We start from the raw sequence: 15,545 nt of genomic DNA, 5'->3' as shown, positions 1-15,545 counted from the left end.
TTTTCTATGATCAACATAATGAAGGTTGTAAACTAGAATGGAAATTTAACAGAAGAACTCCCATAAGTCATTAAAATCTTAAGAAAAACAATGGAGTTGTTTCACATTATCAAAAATATTGAAAAAATCAGTATCTGAATGCCTTAACTGTAATCATTACATGTTACACATATTTCTGTGTTAAATAGTTGCTGGGTTAAAACAGCAGCTGAAGTTTTCTAAAAGCCTCAGATTACCATTCTAGATGTAAAAGCAAGAACTCAACCTTTGTTCATCTCACACTATCCTCCCTTAAGATCCCTTATTCTATTCTTCTTCCACTTGTATCATCCCATCTCCTTTTGATGCCTTGAAGTGGCTACCTGAAAATAGAGGCTAGACAAGAATAAAAGTAGGTATTTATTTGAAGGGCCTTCAAAGGCACACCTTGAGAGTGTAAAGCCTATGAGGGGCTCCACCCAAGATGGACCCTGGGTCACAAGTTCTTCACACTTTTATTAGTTTGGTCCATTTGCATATCAGAACTAATTCTCCAATTATAATTTCAGTTAATGATGTAATTACCCCAACTTTGCTCCTCCTCTCAAGGCTTTAGTTTACACATTTTGGGGCCTAGGACAATCAAGGTGTCCTTGAAGAGCAAACCTAGAGAGGGTTTGTTATGTCTAACCAGCATGAGAGAACAGCAGCTAACAGGCCACACGAAACTTCAGAGTTACACACTAGGCAGTATGGATTTGAAAAATATAAAAATTAAAACCTAAGGCATTACTTTCATATTGTTCATTATTTCAACTGTTTTTACATACATGATCAGTGCACAGCCACTTTCACTATTCACTTTCAAAACACAGCCACTCTCTGATCTCAACAAAACAAACTTTTACAAAGGCAAAATCCTACCAGTTGTCATTTCTAGCTTCTAACACTGCTCTCAGTCTACTCTATAGATTAGTTTTTTACTAGTCTCCTGAAAGTTCTACAACTGCAAATGCCTAAACAGAGGAGGTGAAACTCTATTGTTTCTGAAAGCAGCAGTACAAGAGTCTGCCTCCTAAAACCCTGCAGAAACATTTTATAATTGGGTAGGAATAAAATCTTTGGACTCATCACTCAACAGGTTCAGTCTCATCTCAATCTAAAGCTAATTCTTTTGAGTAGCACTGCCCCCAAATAATTTAAAATTATGAAGTACTCAGTAATTTCCAATTCAGAACAGCTGCATGTCAGCATCTTAATTCTTGCACTGGAACTTGAGAGAGCTCTTTAGCAACCTAGAAATATCAGAGGGCACACTTCATCTCTTTAGCCAGGCTGTAGGTTTCAAGGAACAGCTTTAAGTTTCAGGGTTATTGTAGCAATACAACCTTTAAGATGAAAGCATTTATCAGGCTGATAGTCCTGCTGGCTGAACTCCTGCTGAAGCTGTAAAAATCTCTAATGGTGTTATCCATAACATTACTCAGGTTATAAATGCCACACTCAAGCTACTTATGTCTGACAAATAAAACTCTCTTAACCTTCAGACAAAAGGTTGAGCCACAGGATATCCCTAAAGGATCTAATAGAGAAACTAAAAAGTTACATTTAAGATGCCCAAATTAATTTTTTTGCGTATTTTTTTTGTGTTTGCAGATCTAGGTGGTCAGACGGAATGTTGGAAAAAGGTAACGAACAAGTTATAGTGGTTTGTTAACCCTTGAATACAAAAGCTAAGTGACAATAAGAGTAATTTAAAAAAACCCCAACTACTTATTTTGAAATGGTTCTTTGGCCCCTAGTTCTGATCTTCTCTTGACTCATCTCCTCTCCTTTCACACTGCTCATTATTACAACTGATCTTACATGTATTACCACTTGCAGAATTGCATTTGCAGGAAATCTGATAACCAAATACCTAAAATCACCCAAGACATTCCGAGTGTGAGTCAGTACCACAACATAAATACAGTATGTCTTTACAAAACATCAAACATGACAAAGCCTACACTACAGTGAAGCTGTAGCTGATTAAAAGTCACACAAATGCAGAGCTCCTGTAGGGCCCAGATGTTGTGTGCTTTGAAGGGAAAACTGTGACAAACAGCATTGGGATAGCACACACGGTTTTCCAAGTGTACCAAGAGCTGAAAGTTGGGTTCAGTTCTGAAACACAAGTGCCTTAGTTCTCCACGAAACCCAAGCTTGGGGTGATTCCTATCTATTATAACGAATCTGAATAACTGAAAAACACCCTTCTCTGGAATGTGCTGACCTCTTTAATCTATGTGATGACTTGAGATGAGTTTCACAACCTAGTTTTGGTAAATGAATAGGTTTTTCAACTAAAGATTTTTTAACTGTCATCCATGAAACATACCATTCAGGACTGCAACCCTCTTAAATGCCCAAGATATCAAGGACCCTTCAACTAACAGTCTGAAATACACCAATTTCTAAAAGACATATGGTAAGCAAAAGATGGGGTATTCTGCTCTGAAGCATTCCTCTTACGAGGAGATGAATATTAGAACAGCCAAGAAGCTGAAAATTCAGCTCAAGAGAAACAACTTGAATGTGTTGTGTGGCTTTGCTACACACAAATCAGTTGTGCTGAACTTCACAGTTCCTGTAAGATCTGTTGTGATGCTGTAATGCTCTGGACGAGACAAAGGACCAGCAGAAAGCAGTCTGGCAGCACTGAGATCCACAAAGCCACGATGGAGTGACCAAAGACCTGGTGCATTGAAGGTCCAGCTCAGGAGGCCCACTATTTTGTAAAAGTATAATTTTCTAACAGTGGTGCTCTTTTTGCACAAAACACATTTTGTTGTTATTTAATTTGGTTTAATGTAAGTAAATTGAACTCATCAACAGTAACAACACTCAAGCTCTATGATAACTGGAATACACCAGCCCAGTAGGAAGGGAGGAGATCCTACCATCTCATGACATCTGGTAACATGCAGCAGCTGAGAAAACTAAATTGTTAGGATTTACAGACTTAAGCCAAGGAAGCTGTGCTGACTTACATCTGCAGAGAACCTAGCCACAGCCCATTCCTGCATCTTTGCCTGTCTTCATTGTCAAAGAAGCTTTCCAGAACTACACTCACTTTGACTTTTAAAATAACCAAGGATAACTCCAATCCCAGCTATAAAGTATTCAATGACTCTATTTACATATGAGGAGTAAAAGACAGAATTATTTCCAATCTCAGGTTTTGGTTGTACAAACTAAACAGTCAATACTGTTACAGAAAGATATTGATAAAACAAGATGCCTCTCTTCATGACATTTAGTACTACCACTGAAGGTTTTGAATGTTGCTGGTTAAACAAAACTCCCCGGAAATCTAATCGATACATTTTTAGAACAGGGGCTGTCATTCTGCATCAGGGAAACGACCAAACCTTTGACAGAAGCTGAAGTTGAAGCATTAGAAGCTGGATTTGCTATAGCTACTGGAAGAAACATAAAGCCATTGGAAGCTACTTTAGGGTAGCTCTTTTAAAGTGAGATATTCCGGTATTGTAATGATAGAATGCTAAAAAAGGAACATGTGTCTGTTTTACTCCTGCTGGCTCAGGATTTTTAAGAGATCCTCTCTGACTTTTTACAAAGAACATACATCTGACAACTCACAAAAGCAAAACAACTCATAGACTCCACTAATTAAAACAGCATTGAAAATGAATCCAGCAAACTCCATCCTAGTACAACCTGACTGTTAAAATCCCAATTTTCACATACAGATAGACCTTGCCTTGTGGGGCTAAGGAAGGTGCATGAATAGATTGCATCTAAATTCCTGGACACACTGAAACATTCTGAAAATTAACGTAATTTGTCATGAAATCTTAAGTGTTCTAATCTTCCCTAAGATGTGGCTAAGCTGTCTGTAACTCCACTGAGCAATTTCTCAAGTTATAGATCTTCCTTCTCCCACAGGACAGGTAGCAGCTAGAAGCACAAAGTGACCAAAGTTTTTCCAGAAAGCGACTGATCACATTAGAAAAGCAAAGACTTGGATGTGTCCTAGAAGATTTTTACTGGGCCAGTCCAGCAAACTGAGGTCTACTGGACATGAAATGCTCAAGCATTCTATAGCCCTAAGTAATACAACTAAAAGTGTATGCAACCTGTAAGTGTTGCTGCCCTACAAGGGTAAATATCTTAAGCAGCTGCATTTTAAAATAAAAAATAATTTAAAAGAGTGTGACAAAGGTGAACCCACTCTCTACGTTTTTAAGTGAAAACTGACTCCTCAGTCTTGCCCTTTGTAGATTGATTCCTGGCCAGTTCTCTGCCCTGCTAATCCATCCAAACGCAGTAGGTACAATACGTATTGGTACAATTTGCTGGGGTATCTATACCTGCCAGTTCCTCCCTGCAGAGGATTTATCACCACAGTGCCAAAGCAGGTATTTCTGTCAGGAAATCCTAAGAGGGGGACTATTTGCATTGGAATGTGTTGACTTTTTCAGAACTTAATATACTATTTCGGCTGGTTTTTTTTCCTACTCATCATTTTTACTGACACATGCAAAGATTTCTGTGAGACTCATGAATCATGATCTCCCTCTGGAAGAAACATCCTACCCAGGATTTTCACGCAAGTTAACAGGTGTTTCGCTATTCCCTGTTCAATTTTTGCTTAAACCAGTTGTGAGGTGCAGATGTAAACCTTATTTTCACGTTTCTTGAATGTTCCTAAACCCTTTTCTAAAAGTAATGCAGGAAAATAGAGTTGCCTTTCAAGACTAAGGACACAGATATGATTATTTCTGCTAGAAGCTAAGTCATGCACATTCAAGATCTTTCATAATATTTGGATGTACCAGTCAGACAGAGGGATTTGCTGCATTTCAAACTAACTTGTTCTAGGACCCTCTTTTAATTTTCTTAGACTCAGTTATGAGTCTTGTAGCCCAGGGCAGAAAGCTTATCACCGTCTTGTGACCAAGTAAACCACGAATAAGCTCACAAAAACTTTTGCTTTTAGTTTTTAATGTTCTCCAGCATTGCACTTCCAAAGTTTGAAGGATTCCTCTTCCTATGCACTTGGCAAACCTTGCCCTTCCAGCATTTTGTTTTATTCTTTGCCTTCGTGTGTGTGTGTGTGTGTGTCTGTTGGCACACACACCTGCTGAAATCTTGGTGCCATCATACCAGGCTATATCAATGCTGCCACCAACAACTCGCCCTGTGCAGCTCTGCATTCGCAGCTGCCTCGTTTTATGTTTTGCTTCACTGACCTTCACTTTTTCAAAATTTAAACCTGTCTTTATGCTTTCTCCTTCAGTCTCCTCCCACATCTTCCCCCACAGGAAAAACTAGCCACCTCAGAAAGTACACTGCAAAAATGCTAATAAGGTCAACTCTTTGCACTGTCAGAAGATGCTGAGCAGTTCAAGGAAGCTGAATTAGTTCTGTTTGCTCTGATTTAGTCATCTGGACAAGCATTAGTACTTATGATAGGAACAGCCTTCACAGTTGTCACCATACTGCCATCATACTAATAGAGATAAATTTATTTTGCTGATTGAAAATTAACTGAACTATAAAGTGATAAATATACAAAATGATGGATCAACCTTCTATTTATTCAGGTAGGCCTAGTAACAACTCCCTAGAGGGAAAATTATTGCCTTTAATTATTTTCATTCATTAGCCTAACAAAAGAATGTCAGTGTTGCCAAGGCTTAACTACAGCATTTTGCAGTCCATTTAAATGTAGTATTAGCATTTTGCATTCCTTGGGCTTTTCTTGTTTACTGTTTCTCCATCACAAAGCAGGAGACGGTGCAGCGAACTCCTCTCAGGAGTTCTCTCTGCACATTACAAAGTGGAAGTTTTTTTTCAGTGTCATATTTCTGGCTTTCCTTCTTTTTACCTCAAAATGCAGCGAGAAATAAAGAAAAGCAGAGTGAGGGAGACAGCTTGTCTCCTGCTGAATACTTTTTATTTCTATTAAAAATTCAGCCACTGTAAAACGATTTATTGAACTGACACAAAGAGAGACATCACTAAAATTCACATCCAAGCTCAGGGGGAAAGCACTAGATTTTCCCTGACTGCCTTTATATCCAAAAATCTTAAGAAGAGTTTCTGTTTCCTTTGGACATGAGGAATTACCAGCCACACATATGGCTGGTACAGCCCAGGATCATTCAGCCAGCTGCATATATAAACATACATATAGCGGTAAAATTCTCATTTGAGGCCATTAATCCTTTCAAAAGCAGCACTGGCTTAGTTACCTACTTTCAGGCCTGTTCATTCTCTCTTTTACAAAGTCCATAGGATCTAGATAACTATGACAAAGCCCTCAAATGAGAAGGCAGAGTAAATCCATCAAAGATCTTGGTGACAACTCCATTTAATAAATACTGAAATACTAAAAACTGGGAATTCAAACTGCACTGGCTTTATTTCTCTCTAAAATACTATAATGTGGCTGAATGACTGTAAATGAGATACAGCCTTGCATGCCACTTCAGGAGTCAAAAATATAAGCAGTCTTAAAACCAGGATCTCAAGCTATTAACTACTCTGGACATGTGAGGATAGAAGCAATTGTCCAGGCAAAGATAATGTTATTTGAAAGCATTCTGGTAAATCACAGACAGACTGATTATTATACATTCTTGTAATTATACCTAGACTAATTCTGACTCGTGTATTCCAGGCACACACATTTCTATATTCCTTTTTGACTCTCAAGACATTTTTCAAGAAAGCAACCTATAGCAATTAAATTTTTAAGTGAAGAGTTGCCCTTCTATATAGTGTTTACTGTATTAATGATATGCCTCAGTTTAAAATGTGAAAAAAACACATTTGAAGCAGCATGCAAAATGAACAAAAGGCCAACAGCTGAACACCTTCTACAGAACATCTTCTGTGGCAATTAACTTGGACAGGACTCCAAGCCTGGACCACTGAACTCCCACAGCACAAGTACTCTGTAATATTCTTCAAGCAGTGCCGTTTTCTGATTCCTCACAAAACTCTGCCAGGAAAGCACACACGTCTCTGAAAACACATATTCTTCACAAATATACAATTATAACTAAAACAACATTTGGTGGGAAAATGCAATTAGTTTTACCAACAACCACTCAATCAGGAAACGAAGTCAACTGATACACTTGGCAGTCTCCTGCATTATTCCCAAGTCAGGTTTTAGTTATTTCCTGAAAGATATGTTGACTGCTGAAGCTAAAATCTCATTCAGAGCTTTAGAAGTCTGAGAGTTTCTGCTGGGGTTTTGTGGTTTGTGTTTTTTTCCTAACTGAAAATGGTATTACTTAGAAACAAGAACAGCACTCTGAACCAGTGAAAATGCAATACAAAGCAGTTTAGAAGCAATGTCCTTGCTGTTTTGAATTTCATAATATAAAATCAAGAAGCCCCTGGGTTAAGCTATACACTAATGGAAGTTAGTCCCTCAACTGCTGCCCTCTCCTTCTAGGTCTTGCAGGCAGAGAGCAGTAACTCAGCGTGGTCAGGAAATACGTGGAATGGCCGAGGTCAAGTGTAACTGACTCAACATGGAGTCAGGCTGAGTAATAAACTCTTACCAAACAAGGCACTGAAGAAAAATGACTATTCTCTTAAAAAGCAAGGAAAGCAGGGAAGGATTAATTCCTTTTCAGCTTGCCAACAATCCCTCAACATCTGAACACTGACAAGAAACGGGCTCCTGGACAAAGAACAAAGAGCTCAAGCTGAATCCATGCAGCATGAAACATTGATGGGAAAGGTTTTGGAGAATAAAGAGATATTGCTCCCGCTTTCCATTGGCGTACTATCTCCTTTCCTTTTGTCAAATGAAAGGAAAGACTACGTGATATCACTTTGCAAAAATATCACCTTTCCTCTGCCATTTACTGTGAAACTTGGCCTTGCTTTCCCAGACAAAACCTAGTCCAGAAATCCACAAATATCCTCCTCCAGATTCAATCACTCTAATCCTTCTTTCCTGCACCAAGGTTTCAGACTATTTACAGGCTTGAAGACATCTGACCCAAGTTCAAGACCCCATTTGGCTCCTGGTCTTCTTACCAACTTCCAAAAAAATGATGGATTAAGTACCAGTGATGATAAAGTTCAGATCAACCATGCTGGCAGCTACATTTCTTTTGAACTGAAAAGACCACACAGCTCTGGATGAACCAAAGGGATGCTGAGGCCAAAGTATTCTCAGCCAAGTGGCTTTGGCAGTGGAATAATGGACTCTTCTGAAAAATGCTGTAAAACCCTCACAGTTTGGAGTGGTTTTCTTCTGTAAGAATTACACCTCCACTCACATACCCTCTCCTGACCAGTTCAAAATCCGAACAAACAAATTAAAGCAATTTTCCTACCCTACATATGACTTCTCCTTAGAGAGCACCTTCCTGCAGAAGGTTCAATTTTTTCCCTACACTGCCTAAAATGCAGCATAAACACATGCTGCTTCCTTGCAGAGGTGCACTGCAAAACCTCATTCCTACTATTTGCCCCAAAGCTGAAGCATAGCAGAGAGCTTTTCAAAACCACAAGCTCAAGTAAACACTCCCTGTTTCAAAGAACTAAAGACTTCAGGTACAAGTGCCAGCAAGGTGAGAGGCGAGGCAAATGGCTTCTTTCTTCCTGACACCTCCCACACAGAGACTGGTCTTGTTTCTATTTGTGCTCATCTTTACTTTGCTGACTCAAACACTGATGCTTCAAAAATGTAAAACAGCACTGGGTATAAAAATGCTAAGTGGACACATTAACTGAATAGCACAAGTTTTCATCTCTCCCTCCATCTCTGGCTAGTCACTGCCATCGACATCCTTCTTTCCTGAGGGAGGCAAAGACATGGTAGAATGTGCAGCATTTAAACTTCAGATTCCAGTCAACTAAAATAGCAATATTGTGACCTGAGTGTCATAGGGAAATTTACAAGGTGCACTGTAGAGGCTGATCTGTACATCCTAGTACACTGTGCTTCCAAAGGGATGTAGAAATCCATCCAGGCATTTGCTTTTTGCAGTTACAAACATCCAACACCCTGTCTACAAGGACGAGCAAAACATTAAAACAGTTGTATTACTCCTTTCAGACAGAGTCATTAAGAGAAAAATTTCTGTGCAATACTCATCTGAAACAGCCTTGACACAAAACACTGCAGGAGCTACTGAGAAAACGAGCCATGATGCCATCAGCCCATAAACAACCCCCATGTTACAGCTCTCATGACTAGAACAAATGGCACCATCTCGTTAGCTCTCTCAGTGCCTTGCCTCTACAGGCTGGATGGAGAGCATCCAGGGAAAGATTAGGCAAGGCACAGATGAAGCGAGTGGGAAGAAGAAAGCACATTGAAGTATCACCTTATTGCTCTGTTCCTCCAATTACCCGCTCAGTAACTGTGCAGTACAGCCTAGGTTTTCTGGCAGGAGAAATTTGTCTGGAATAAACCCACAGAGAGATGCCATAGCTCCTGAAGCTATGAGCCCCAGAGGCTCCAAGGAGAACATCCTTGTTGTCTACCCCCACCAGAACTCAAGGCAAAGCCTATATGAGCACAAAAATCTGCAGCGTAGCTGCTCATTGCTAGTGAAAAAAGGAAAGCGCAACCAAGAAATGACACAGTGCACCAAGCTAAGTCTTCTCCTTCCTTCTTTTTGGAAGCTGTATTCTCAGCAGAATGATGCATAAAAACCTACTTGAGAAAAAAAGGCAAAGGAAAAACAATGCCAATACAACTATACACTGATATCAGAAAAAAAGGGGAGGGAAAAAAAGAGAACTCTATTATTTAGGAAATAGCAGCATAATGTAGCTTGAAAACAACGTAATAAAAAGAGATGGGAGAAAGAAAGGCAAAATAGCACTTAAAATACACATCACTTTTCCCACAAAATCTGTCACTATTATGTACCATCATAAAAATCAAGTCCCCAAGCAAAGAGCAAAAACAAAGTGTTACTGGCTTCCAGCATGTATAAATATATAAACCAAGAATACAAAGTCTCTGCAAAAATATTTAAAGTTTAAGTTTATATAACCCCCCCATATTTTGTTTACAAAAGGCTGAAATAGGATAGTAAATATTTACAGACTCCATAGCACAAGGAAGCAGAAATCATTAATTTTCATAGCAAGTTTGCCACAAAGGTTTGAAATGCTTCTAAAAACAGTCCAAAATATTAAACAGTTAAGCTGCGATGGGTCTTATCTGTTTGTTTTATATAACAAATGGATTTGTCTTGAAAGACAACTGAAGTCTCCTTCCCCTGTCCTCTTTTCGCATTTTAATGCTGCTGCTCAATTACGCAGCATGCAATGTTAAAATGCTTATATGGGATTTAACCATTGTCTGCAGTCCTTGTGCCTTGAATAAACTACCTAGTTCATTAATGACAAGTCTTCAATGCTATGAAAAGCCTCCAGCCATTTTTCCCAGTAATCTGAGTAATTCATCCATCAATGAAAATAAGGCTTTCAGATCTTCTTCAACTACTGTATCTTACAGTGCAATTCTGAGTGGCCCTAGTCATTGTAACTATCATTTGATAGTATCTACATGCAGAATTGCTGGGAGAAAACAATTAATTTTTGTATGTTAAGGCACAAAAAATGTAGTTATTCCCCAGCATCTTTAAGGCTCCTTTATGTGAACCTGTAAAATCCTTAATAGGAACAAAAATTATTCTAATAAAGACCAAAATAATTGCTTACATTTTCAAATTTTACAAATTTCATTTTGTCCTTCCTTCTTTTCATTCATAATAATTAAGGTCAATAGCTACTTTCCCCATACTGCCCCAGTTGCCCCTTTGTAGCTCCCTTTCATCATTCTATCAACTCATTAGAAGGCCATCTTCAAGATTTTTTTCCACACACCCAGATGTCTGAGAATAATTAAACTTGATCAGGGTGACTACTATAATAGCAAGGACTGCCTGAATCAGACATGTGCTACAGCACCTGAATAAAACCAAAAACAAGAGGGTGAGTGGAAGCACAAACGTCTCGTTTCAGAGCCACAGGCAAATGCAGATGTAGGTGAGAAGATGAGAGCAGGGCCCAAACAGATGCAACATTTTCAAACACTTAAAAATTCTTTGGTTTTAAGCTGTGTTCTGGAAGCTAGGTAAGGCTACTATCCTTACTTTCAGCTTAGGAGCTGTTCAGAACACCGTTTCCCTGAAAAGGTAGTAGCAACTGCAAATTATGGTTCACAGATGAAAATGAGGGGACCAAAAGCAGACTGTACTGAAGGGGATTTATCAGGTAAAACTCCTTCCAAGGACTAAAGCCATACCAAAACCAAGAACTCTGAGAGAGAAGCTCATAAAACACCTGATGCCACCGTAACCACTTGACAGCACTTCTTGTTAATGAGCTCCTACCTCCTGTGAGAGCTGTGGCTAGGCAGAGCAGCTGCTGGGCACAGCACGGTGCTGACCCTATTCAGGGACATGCACAGCACCACGTGCTGTGCTAGCACACGGATCCCACCCAACCACGCTGCTGGGCCCAGGGACAACACGCATCCCCTTCTTCACGTGGAGCTCCCTTCTGGGTCCCGGGCTCCATCCTGATGCACTGCAGGCAGGGAGAAGGAGCTGAAGCCTGCCCCTGCCTCCTGCTTGTCATAGAAAAAAGATGCTGAAGCGTCTCTGTGGTTGCCATGGGAATAGGGATGGCAAGTGCTGGGAGCAGGAGTGAGTAACAGCTTAGAAACTGCCTCCCTGCACAGCTACTGCAAGCTACAACAGACTTCTAAAAAAACAATGTACAGAACTCCTGCACCCTGCGTTGTTTGAGACAACGCAGTTCATTTGCTACTGGTGTCACTGTTTTCTTCCAAGACCCTTCAATGCACAGGGTATCTGTTCCTAACATGGTGCTGCTTTTCTGTTTCACCAGGAGCATAATTTTGTCTGATTAGGCACAGAAGAGGCTGAACCTTGGGGCCCGTATTTACACATTTTTAGTACTCGTGCATGTTGCATCACAACGGGACTACATACAAGCAGTTAATGTTGTACCCTGCAGGATGCAAATCAAATTAGTCTACCTGCTTATATACTTATTTTCAAAGCAAACAGAAGGAAGCATGCTGGCAAAGTTCACATATTCCCGTAGTCTGTCACATCCTAGCCAAACAGAATTCTGTCCAGTCCCTGAATTTCCACAAATAAAAGCTTACAACAGGAAAAGGGGAGGGGGGAAAACAGAAATGGGCACTTACAGCTGTCAGAAAAGTCTAATAATTTGTACTAGCAGAGATGCAGGGAACAAATATAGGTTACTGGCACCTCTTGGGATATCCAGGAATTAAAATATATTAATTCATTTTCTTTGAGGGTTTCCTCTATTGGAGAGTGATTCCCCTTTTCACACACAGAAACAGCACCAGAAACAACCCCAGGGAAGTTCAAGGAGTTACACTATATTGCTATAAACAAAGGATAATCAGAGCCTCTGCAGTTCTCTTCCAGTTCTCTGACACTGTGTCTTTCTCCATCATGAAGACAGATCATCTCTTTAATGGGTAAAATCTGGGAGAAAGAGAGGGAAAGGGTGGCCTAAGGGCAGCAGAAGTTGATAGAAAAAAGTCACTGCGAGCTCAGCAAACACACAGGAAGAGAGATGAAGCACTGGAAAGATGTTTTATGACTTGCAGGCTTAGGAAGAATCTTCAATTACTTACTGACATTGCTTCTGTAATTATAAATAAACCCTTTGGCTAGACAAAAGTCAAGTTTTTCTCACTTAGAAAGTCCTCAATCTGCCTGGTATGTACAGTCCCTCTTTGAAAACAAGCATGGGACAACACCACAGAACTATCTCAAGACAGGATACAGCATTCTCTAATATTTCAAATTTCCTTTTCATTTCAAATATATTTTTCATCCCTACATGATCTTAAGTGAGCCTGCTCACCAGAAAAATACTCCACACGACTCCTACAGCCTCTTGTAGTCCCGAAAAAAAATTTTAAAACTGTGCATGGAAAGTCTCACTCCTATGTAATCCCATCCATCCCAGTTTAACACAACCATGGCACTCTACCTGAGACACAGACAACCCAGTCTTATAAAATCTTCCATTTGTATATCCCCAAGAGCCCAATGGGGCTCTGTCTTGGCCAGACGTGTGCTCTGGTTATAGGGTACAGGAGGAGGAAATGCCTAAATGAGCAGGCCTACAGACACACAGTGAAGTGAGAAAACTGACTTCTAGTCCTATACCATAAACATGCAGAATCACATTCCAAAGGCCTGTGTATTGAATCAGCTGAAGCCTGTAGCTCAAAGTCCAGACTCAAGATCTGGGTGTGAACTATAGTAGAAATCTGCCAGTGACCTTCATGAGAAGTTCATCTGAGACAGATGATGCTGAGAAAAAGCACTGCAGTCAACCATATGACTCAAAATAAGTTTGTCCCCAACAGACAAGGAGCGCTCGAAAAACCTGAAAAGCAACTGAGCCACAAGAAGAATGATAACACTCTCTTCCTAAAAGAAAATGCAGAACCATTTTGGCTAGTATTAATAAAATCTGCCTATAACTTAATCAAGACAGCATATACACCAAATCAGTTAAAATATACAATTATATGCTCAATTTCAGCAGGACTGTATTCCACGCTGGCCACCTCTCTAGCTCTCACCCCATCGCTATGCATTAGCCACTACCTCCGAGGTGCTTTACTTCAAGCACAGTAAGGACTCAAACCCAGAGACCACACACACAAAGAAGACAATGGCTGCCAATATTGCAGCTCCAACCTTTTCTTGTCTCCAACAAAAAGGTGGTGGTAGGAAATTACCCTACTCTTGCAGAGCTGCCACAGAGCCATAGCAAGGAGTGACAGAGGTGACAGGCTACTGGTGCTGAAGAGACAGACAGGAAAAAAGATGGAGGAGACAGAAGAAACCAGGAGGATGCATGCAGAAAGGAGTGAAGGAGAAAGTTACGAGAAGTGAAGAGTGAGGTGAACAGACAGACTGTATTGAGCAAATTTCTATCAGGACAATAGAATATTGATACTGAACAATACAATCCCTTTGTAAATGTAACTTTTAAAGATAATTGAGTTAAAGGTCATGGGATCATGGAGTGTAATATTTTCCAGGCATACTTTCAGTAGCAACCTTCATGGTGCCAGAGGGGTAACAAAAAGAACAGTAGAAAAATATAAATTTAAATGTCAACATTTATCTTTCGTCACTGTACTGACAAGTAGAGTACCTTAAGCAATAGGGAATGTGCTGAAGCTACTCTAGACTAGAATAGTATCCTGCTCTCATTTGCACATACCCCAATCAGGAGAAAAATTAGGTAAGGCAATAAGCTAGTAAGGGTATCCATTTCCATAAACACTAATTTATGTGTAACATATGCAATGTCCTTCCCCTCACTCTGTTTGCTATTTTTAGTTTGAACTGAGCATAGTCCCTTGCCAAGCACCTCTATGATTCATGTTTCCTTGTGCCTCCAGAGGCAAATACATCTGGATATATTTTAGAAGATCACTTCTTTCCACCAGCTCTGGAGAATAGTACAAAGATCCATCATCACTTAACATGCAAACCCCTGCAACCACATAGTTAGGGAGAACTGTGCAGAGCAACATCAAGCTCATGGCTGGATTGGGTCTCTATTTCAGTGAGTTTATCAGCAGCAGGGTCTGGAAGTCAAGTAAATCATTTTCACATAGCTGGAATTGGCCATTATGTTCGAAAGCATTTATCTGGACACCGAACAAGCGTTTGTTTCCTGGAATAACCACTTATGGAGCATCTAGATTAGAAAGTACAAACATATTGGCTAAATTGAATTAAAGGCAGTCAGCCACTCCAAATTAAACACTCAAGTGAAGATATTTCCAAATACAGCAGCAACAACTGAGCATCACACAAATGGGGTAGCCTCATGTTTAAAACATAGGACTGAGAGCTATTAGATCTTAGCTTCCCCTCCTACTTCTGCTGTTTGTCTCTTCCTCTTGATCTCAAGTAAATTATTTATTGTCAAGATTTACATTTCCCTAGATTCAAAAAGAGGCAGTTAGACTCCCTGGCTTTAAAAAGCAGTGTTGCAATAATTAATTCATTATTCTTTGCAGAGCACTCTAGAATTATTAGATGCTGCTGCAGAAATGTATATTATTAGTGCTATTATATTTCACTAGCAATTCCCAAAATAACTCTACCTTGGATGAATTTACAGTATTCTAAATTCAGTGGTACCTTGACTCTTGAACCAGCATCTTTCCATGGTGTTGTAAAATGAAGGAAGGAAAACAATCCAGCTGTGATCATAACAGAGTTTTGCTTTGCACTACTCTACTCCCATCATTTCCTCCAGCACTGAATTATACACACATACACAACCATGCATGTGCAAGGAAAGACCAATCCAGTCAGCTCAGCAGTGAAAGGCAAGGGACCGGTGTGAATTCTGCAAATGAAACCCGTGGCCCAGCCCCAGTCATGCTGTGATGGTGGTGTGTCCAGTACCCTATAATTCTTTAGAAAAATGGTAAAGAAGATTTTTTAATGGAATTTCTC

General features: G+C 39.8%; 1 protein-coding gene across 2 annotated transcripts in view; it reads right to left on the bottom strand.

Annotated features, from left to right (window-relative positions):
- Positions 1-15,545, bottom strand: part of TULP4 (TUB like protein 4) — a 156,859-nt gene that overhangs the window by 41,541 nt on the left and 99,773 nt on the right. The gene's annotated exons all lie outside the window — the stretch shown is intronic.

This window comes from Corvus moneduloides, chromosome 3 (genome assembly GCF_009650955.1).
Source record: "Corvus moneduloides isolate bCorMon1 chromosome 3, bCorMon1.pri, whole genome shotgun sequence".
Classification (NCBI taxonomy): domain Eukaryota; kingdom Metazoa; phylum Chordata; class Aves; order Passeriformes; family Corvidae; genus Corvus; species Corvus moneduloides.
Note: the sequence above shows the minus strand (reverse complement) of the source record. Positions and strands in the feature narration are given on the sequence as shown.